This window comes from Microplitis mediator, chromosome 10 (assembly GCF_029852145.1).
Source record: "Microplitis mediator isolate UGA2020A chromosome 10, iyMicMedi2.1, whole genome shotgun sequence".
Taxonomy (NCBI): Eukaryota; Metazoa; Arthropoda; class Insecta; order Hymenoptera; family Braconidae; genus Microplitis; species Microplitis mediator.
In genome coordinates this window covers 2056388-2065842 of record NC_079978.1, presented here as the reverse complement: position 1 = coordinate 2065842, position 9455 = coordinate 2056388, and the positions used below count along the sequence as shown (strand labels likewise).

At 29.1% G+C, this 9455-nt stretch overlaps 1 pseudogene; it reads left to right on the top strand.

The window, feature by feature from the left end:
- Window positions 1-3480: 3480 nt before the first annotated feature.
- The window catches only part of LOC130675731 (nonsense-mediated mRNA decay factor SMG8-like), a 22598-nt pseudogene continuing 16623 nt past the window's right edge, over window positions 3481-9455 (top strand).

Genomic DNA, 9455 nt, shown 5'->3' with positions numbered 1-9455 from the left:
TTAACTTCTTACCTTTCGAAGAACACAGATGACGGTTCGTACGAACTTATTGTTGAATTAATTATAGAATGTAAATTGAGTATTTTATGACGCAGTTACGTAATTGATTACCGATTCGTAATGAGTTTCATAATTATAAGAAATAAATATGCAATTTGAATTTATTAATAAAAGACAATTTGCAGGAAATCAGCTTACAATCCACAATTACGCTTAAGGAACTTTTTGAACGTGTTCCTAAGATCAGTTCCGATAGATACCTTATGTCAGAGGGATGAATTACTTATAAAATCAAGCCAAATCTATCATTCAAATGGTCGAAGTCAGATCCATATAGGATTTTGGAATAGGTTAGAATTTTTTTTTGCTAAACTAAGCCAATTACGCAAAAGGAACTTTTAAACGTGTTCCTCAGATCATTTACAATGGAAAACTATCGTCAAAGGGCCTAATTTCTTTTTAAACCGGACCAAATTGATCATACACTGAAAAAAATAATCGCTAGCTGCTAGCGATTTTTTTCTTTAGCAGCTAGCGATTTTTTAACGTTAGCTGCAAGCGATTATTTCGCTAGCAGCTAGCGATTATTTTTTTCAGTGTACAAAAAGTCAAAGCCAAATACATACGGAATTTCAGAATGGTTTTGAATTTTTTTCGGTAAATCTAAAGCCAATTACGCTTAAGGAACATTACGAGCATGTTCCTGAGATCATTTCCGATGAAAAAAAACGTTTTTTTTTTTTAAATAACGGCATATTAAAGTATTTTCGAGCTCGATAAATTAGAGAATGTATTCACAATAACGTTTTCGAGCTCAAGTAGCTCGAAAACAACGGGATGTTTTTGGGCTTTCCCGCAGGGTCAACCGATAGACCGATTTTTTTACTATGTACGGTACCGCCTTCATAACAAATGAATTATAATTATCCATAAAGAAAAAATAATTGATCCTTGTAGATCGTTTTTAAGTCGAGCTGAAATTCGGAAAATTTTTTTTGTTGTAGAACCTTCTCTTTCTGAGTCACAGCCCGTCAAAAATTACCCACAAATTTGGAAATTTCTCTTAATATCCCTTATTTGTGTGACTAGTCTATTGTTAAATAATTATAAAACTTCGAACCATCGGGAATTTCCGAAGACTTAAAAATTTTCTGACATTTCCGGTCGCATCAAATTTCCTAATAATTTTCGATATTCCCGATGTACACGGAAATAAAATTCCTGTTGCTGCAACAGGAGGCATTTATGTTGCAGCAACAGGAGAAAATCCTGTTGCATAAACAGGATTAATACTGCTGTTGCGACTTCATAGTAAAATATAGGGGAAGGGGGGGGGGGGGGCAAAACGGGATAGGCCGGCAAAATGGGATACCCTCAAAATTTCGTCAAAATTTTTTTTTCTCGAAAAACTTTCGAAAATGGTCAAAAATGGTCAAAAATGACATCTAGTATCATTTTACACTATTAAAAGCTAAAAAAAAAACATTTTTATATTTTTTGCGAAAAGTATAATATTGGCGTCAATTTCAAATTTTGAAAAGAAATAACAAGGAAAAACTTCTTAAAAAATATGTTGAGAGTAAATTTTATTACTTACATCTATTTAGAAAGACATTATTACATCAATTTTATTCACTCGAAAAAAAAAAAAAAATTTTACTTTTTTTTGGGGTATCCCATTTTGCCCGCAGAAAATAAAAATTTTTTTTCTGATGGCAGTCTAAAATTCGTTATATTTATTTTAAATAGAATCAAAATGAAGCCAATTTACGATATTTATGTCCCTAAAAACTAAATTTTTCGTTAAGTACCCGTTTTGCCCCCCTTCCCCTAATTACACAGTAAAAAATGTTGTGTCATTGCGTAAAAAACCTTAGTATTGCAAATTTTTTTGTTAAATATTTAACACTTTTTTGGGTTGATTTAACAGAATAAATCTCAAATGTGCACATAAAAGTGTTAAATAATTAACATACAAATTTGTAACACTAATTTTTTTTTCGCAATGACACAATATTTTTTACTGTGTAATTATATTTTACTATGAAGTCGCAACAGCAGTATTAATCCTGTTTATGCAACAGGATTTTCTCCCGTCGCTGCAACATAAATGCCTTCTGTTGCAGCAACAGGAAATTTTTTTCCGTGTATGGCTACCCTTTAAGTCTACGAACCGGTCAATTAATATCTTCCATTTACTTTTCATTTTCGATGGTCTTTCGCAGTAAATAACCTATTTAACGACATTATACTCTAAACCCACAAGCCCGCAGTTTTTCATCAGTTTCTTTCGTCCTGTTTTCCCATTCGTCAAAAGCCCACAACTAATGCCCAAGTTTCATTTTTCCCAGCCACGAAATGACAAGTCGCCTGCATTTTCTGTTTCTACATATTCTAACTCAATTTTAACTTCGAGAGTGAGATTTTTTTTCTCACTATTAACCAGCATTTTTTTCCGTTACAATAACTGCTTATTCTCGTCCACGTCTTTAATACAAGTGACATTTAATTATGACTACCATATAGAAATAAATAATCTAAAATTTCCCCGAAAAGGTTTTTAGTTTTTTTTTAATCGAATTTAAAATTTAAGTCGATATCATGGTTTCCATTTTTTATCTGATAAAAATATTGATATCATATTTATAAGTATTGAGTATAACAAATTGTCGTCGAGCTATATCCGCGATGGCTTAGTTCACAGCCTTAAGTCTAATTATTGAGCTTTTGCGCAGCCCGCCAACGTGTAGATTGCCATTGCGCGCCAATCTACGTACATTTTTTAACTTTTTCGTATTTGAATTTCCCGGTAACTCTTACGGTAACTGAATTGACTGTCGGTAAACTGAGATACTTTAAAAATTGTAAACGAACTATTATAATGTAGTTGGTTACAGTACGTGCTACTACATATAATATGTGTGTAAAAACGTCCTCTCCGAAAGGAAGTGTAGTAGGGATTTGTCGGATATTTTCAGTTTATAACTTCTCTGTGTAACACACTATCGACATTGTGACGAGCGACGACGTGTCATCAGTGACGTAAGCCAGTTACTCGTGTATATTGCGACGCAATAACTGTGAGTTACTTTTTTGTGAGTTAATAATTATTTAGTTTAATTTATTCATACATAAATAATAAATTTATAAATTAATTAGCAAATAATTAACGATCCTGAAGTTAGCAGACAGTTACAAATTTTCGGATTTTTTTTTTAACAAATAAATTACAAAAAAAAAAACTAAAAATATACACATCTAGAAAATTTAATAAACTATAGGTGCGACTTTTCAAAATATTTTTTTTTTATAGTCAATCGTTTTTAAAAAATTTCAAAAACTGTCAGTTAACGTCTGCTAACTTCAGTTTTATATAATTTTTATCCTTGACGTTTTTATTTTTTATCTAATAAATTTTTGGTTGGATCGATTCATTTGAATCACGTAATATTAAATATTTTACAAGAGCTCGTGATAAAAATGATAGTGAAAGTATCCGTCAGGTAATTTATTTATTTTTAAATGATGATCCTGAAGTTAGCAGACATTTGAAAATTTTTGAATTTTTGTTTTTCAAAAAATCAATTGCAAAAGAATAAAATGAAATTATGCACCTGTAGAAAATTTTAAAAACTACAGGTGCAATTTTTTAAATATTTTTTTTTCTATGGTTTATCGTCTGAAAAAAAATTCAAAAATTACTAGACGTCTGCTAACTTCAGTATCATTTTTAAATGAATAAATTTAATATTGATTGCAAAGTTTTTTAATTAATGAAAAATTTACAAATATTTGGACGAAAATTTAAAAGTAACTATTAATGTACTAATAATTTGGGATTTTTACAAAATCATAAATCATAAAAAAACAAAATATTTAAAAAAAAATGCACTTATAGTTTTTTTTATTTTTTTCAAGTGCATATTTTTAGTATATGAGTCTAGTGGTTGTGTATACAGCACAGGCCAACGACCTTTCTCGACACGTGACACCAAAAGCCCGCGAAACTAAATATCGTAGACTGCGCATGATCTTCGCTTTGGCGACTTTACTTTCATTCGCTACAAATCCCCGCTCCCACAGTCTTGGTCAGTGGCAAACAACTATGTCAGATGCTATTTTTAGAAATGATGTCCAATATTTAGCACCTATTGGGAGACTATTCGGTACATTCAACTACTGTCTAAACGAAGCTGTCACTTATTTTTTTTTTCGTTTTTTATTTTTGCTTAGAACTATAAATTAGATTTTTTTTACTTCTAATCGTTATATATTTTTCTCTAAATTAAGCTAAACTAGCACGTATTCTTAATGATTTAAAAAAAAAAAAAAAACATTTTCTAAAGTTTTAAAGAAAAAATTTTTCATCAAATTAAAAATGAATTTTTCTATTTTCTTGAGAGTACTAGATCCTTGACTGTACACTTAATCGCTTAAATGATTTAAAAGTCAATCTATATAATCAATAGAATTCAACCCGCATAATTAAAATAATATATACAATTAAAGCTATCATTTACAAATATAAAAAAAAAATTAACTACATATACAACAAATGAAAAATTGAATAAATAAATTAAAGATGTGCGTGAAAGTAAAAAATTGATCAAATTTTCAAAAAATAAAAAATTAATAAAACAAACAATTGATACAAATAAATATATTATCTAATGAGGAGAAACAATTAGCTTTAAGTCACACATTAAATTGAATTAACTTTTCTACATGATGATACTGAAGTTAACGGACATCTAATAGTTTTTGGAATTTTTCAAAATCATAAATTATAAAAAAAACAAAATAATCAAACCAATAAATCAGAAATCTAAAATTTTTTTACCAAGTGATGTAGCAGTTAAAATGGGTTCTCATAGATCTTCACAAAAAAATTTTGTAGGAGTAATAATGCTCTATGAAGAGTTTATATAAAATAATTTGATGAATAATTAATGCTTCAGGTCTATTCTCATACACAAAAGAAAGGGTTTTTTAGCAAAAGAATTTTTGATTGCCCGAAGAAAAACGTTACATGCTCGGAAAAAGTTTCGCATTATAAATTGAAAACTTAAATTATCTCGGGGCGAGAAAAAATACTTTTGGAACAGGAAAATATTTTTAAGTGCAAAAAAAAATTTTCGCGCCAAAAATTTTTTTCAGTCCCAATAGAATTTTTTTCTTCAATTCATAGAGCGAAACATATTTTTTATCAAGAAAATTTGATTTCTGCAAAGAAAATAAAGTTTTTATAAAAATTGAAAAAAAAAACGCGCCAAAATAACAGCTGGTTATACGAATCTAGTGATTGTGTATACAGCACAGGCCAACGACCTTTCTCGACACGTGACACCAAAAGCCCGCGAAACTAAATATCGTAGACTGCGCATGATCTTCCCCTTGACGCCTTTACTTTCATTCGCTACAAATCCCCGCTCCCAAAGTCTTGGTCAGTGGCAAACAACTATGTCAGATGCTATTTTTAGAAATGATGTCCAATATTTAGCACCTATTGGGAGACTATTCGGTACATTCAACTACTGTCTAAACGAAGCTGTCACTTATTTTTTTTTTCGTTTTTTTTTTTTTTTTGCTTAAAACAATAATTTAAATTTTTTTACTTTTTTACTTCTAATCATTATATATTTTTATATAAAATAAGCTAAACTAGCTCGTATTCTTAATGAGATGAGACCTAGAAAAAAATATATAGACTAAAGTTTCAGAGAAAAAAATATTTCTCGTTTCTGAGGATAAAAAAAAAAAATAAGTCGATTATTTAATCGACTTATTTAATTCTTATTTTTTTTAGAGTACCAAACCCTTGGCTGTACACTTACTCACTCACACGTTTTGAAAGTCAATCGATGTAATCAATTAAATTTAACCCGAATAATTAAAATATTATTTACAATTAAATAAGAAAAATTAACCATATACACAAAAAAAAAATTAATTCTAGAATATGCAATAAATACTAAAAATTGACCACATAAAAAAGTATATATATAAATAAATAATACTAAGAATAATGAATGAAAAAAAATTAGCTATATATACAAAAAAATAAAATAACTTAAAGATGCGCATTAATTAAATGTATTTAACTATATTTACAACAAATTAAAAATTTATAAATATAACAAATAAATAAAGTAGCCAATCAGGAGAAAGCATTAACGAGAAAGAGTAAAATGGGGGACTACGTTTGCAGAGAGCATCAACGGCGTGATCTCACGGCTGTCATTCTTCGGCTCTCACAACGTGTGATGCGGTTGAATAATTTTTTTGTTTTTGTTTTGTTCGTTTAGATTTTTTTATCCTCTTGCTTTTTACACGGGTAATATGACTGATGACTTAATTAATTAATTAATTAATATGTTTCCAGATTTGTGATAACCACGTATTCAAATATATTCCCCCAGAAGAATGGGAACCAGGTTTCAGGACCAGACACATTATTCCTAAAAGAAAATTGGGATGTTCGGTTGTCGGCGCCGAGAGCTCTGATGTTTAAGAACAAAGGCAAAGATCACGATGTGAGTTTCCATTAATTATTATTTATTACATATTTTTAATTTTAAAAAATTTTTTTTTGATTTTTTTTCTTTGGATTTTATTTATTGAATCATGATCATGATCCTGAAGTTAGCAGAAAATTAAAAATTTTCGGATTTTTTTTACAACAAATAAATTACAAAAAAAAAAAAATCTAAAAATATGCATATGTAAAAAATTCAAAAAACTAAAAGTGTGATTTTTTTTTATTATTTATCGTTTCAAATAAATTTTAAAAATTATTAGACGTCGGCGAAATATTTTTTCTACCTCGAAATTTTTTTTTTTTCTGCAAATAACGCTTAAGGAGGTTCGACCGAATCTAATGTAAAAAAGATTTTCCAACTTTACGATTTGATATTTAGTATAAATGTAAAAAAGTACTTTATCTATGTATTCTCAAAATTTGAATATGATCCACCGTCTAGCTTTTTAGAAAAAAATATTTAAAAATGACGTTTTTAAAGTTCTTATACAGAGACTCTTATGGCGGATAAGCTTCCGTCATGACTTATTCGATTTTTTTCATTATTAACCTCCCAAGTTTAAGAAATAAAAAACTACATGCCATAAACTTGAATATATTTAGAATATGATAAGATTTTAATAATATAGTGTTACCGTTGTAGTTAATTAAATAATTCAAGTTAAACTTTATTTTTTAATCTCGTTCATCGACAGAGATACACATTATTGAGGGTTTGGCAAGGTCGCGGAAGCAGCTGAGAGAAGAAAAAAAGATAGAAATACATTAATAAGAGAGACGAGATTAGAAATAAATTTTTCCCGCTTTAATTTGAATATCGATGTGTAAGAACGCGCTGTTGCTAAATTTTTTTATTAAATCATATAAGTCAAAAATAACCAAGTAATTTCATTACTTTCTTTAATTAAATAAGTAATAAATATTAATTTATGAATTCGTTATGTTATTATAAATGAAAATGATGAATTTTTATAACTATTAGGAGAATTTAGCAAACGAAAAAATTCAAACACTACTTTGACTCACTAATTTTGGTCGAACCTCCTTAAGTTTCTATAAAAATGAGAAAAAATTAAAATCATTACACTTATAGTTTTTTAGTTTTTTACATGTGCATATTTTTAGTTTTTTTTTTTTTTTAATTTACTGTTGAAAAAAAAAATTCGAAAATCATTATTCATTTAAATAAATAATATTAGTATTAAAAATGAATATATTATTTCTTTCAGACAAAAAGTATCAACACAATTGTCTAGTTTACTTGGTACCATATCAGGACTACCATAAAACTGGGTAACTAATTGCAGATCTTGTCCTCCCCGGATCTTATTTTATTTGGAAACTGGTCCAGTTGAATTGAAGCAAACACCAAATTATTGACCAAATATAAAACAACTGGAGCACTCGATGGAAGGTCAAATTTATGATATTCTCAAAGAAAATCATGTTGTACATAATATCAGTTCCTATTGTCTCTTTGCTATTCCGGCTAATCAAGAATTTGTTTATATTCACACTGGATCCACTGAGTCTTGTGACATGTATAGCTACATGATGAGAAAATTAATAGAAAGCTGTATAATCAGTTCTTCTGGGTCAAAAAATAATACCAACAATAACAATAATAATAAGAGTGATAAAAGTGAAGATATTTTTACTTTTGGAATAAATAATGAGCTACGATCATTCAAAACGTTTTTACATCAGCACGTCAATCTAGCATTTAGTAAAGGTTTTGATGATAACAGTAAAATTGGACGTCATCCAGTTCCTTCATATTTTGAAATACCATCAGTTTCATTATTTACAAAAGTTGCCAATGTTGTTTATGAATTTTTTATGCAAAGTACTGGCAAAGAGCTGTCAACTTTACACGGTCTGCTAAATACAGACGTTAAATTTAGTAAAAGTAGATGTAGCAAAATATTACCACGTGCATTACAAACTTATCAAGACATTATGGCCACGCTTATCATGAAAGTAAGCTGGTTCATGCGATGGCGGTATTTGAAATGCATGCACGTGGGCCCCTTTATGATGAGTTAAGTGAAAAATTACAGATGGAGTGTGACAAAAATTGGTGAACTTGTAAACAAATGTGTCAAGTTTTGTCACTGACTAATAATCCATGCACTAATCCGCTGCATAAAGGTGGCAGTAAAAATGCAGGTGGCGGTGAACTTGTTGATAAACGTGAGGATGACAACGAATTACCAATTATGGAATATTGCAGTGGGGTTAGATATGTTTGCGCTTGTAATTGCGGGCAATGTCAAGGACCAAGAGAAGATCTTTTTAATTTACGACATGTTAACTATGATTGGTTTCAATTGATGGCTAAACAATGTGGCTGTTCGCAGTTAGAAAAAATTGAATTCCCTGTTTTTCAACCTAGTATTCATAATTTTAGGTGGATTATTATTTTTTTTTATTTAATTTACTTTACAAGATGGCCACAATCCGCGAGTTATCAAGAAATTTCATGCAACCGAGAAATATCATGGAAATGTCAGGAAATTTTGAAAAGTATCCGGGAATTTAATTGCGACAGTTAAAAATTTTTTAATAATACTCTAGATACAAAAATTGAAAGATATTAAAAAATTGAAAATTTTCAAGTGATTTTCAACAGGTTGTAATTCAAAGGAAAATGGTCGTACAAGAAAAACTGAAAAGACAAATTGTAGCTTCAAGTTTCTAGTTTTCTGATTTGGTCTCTATATATTTTTTTTTATTATGTGCGGTTCCGGAGTAATCCTAAGAAAACTATCGAAAAAGACATTTACCAAATTTTTGCTCGTCTTAAAAACGGTCTACGGGCTTCAATAATTTTTATTCGATAATTATCATTGATTTTTTGGTTACCCGATCAAAAAACTAGACACTTGAAGCTACAATTTGTCTTTTTTTTTTTTGT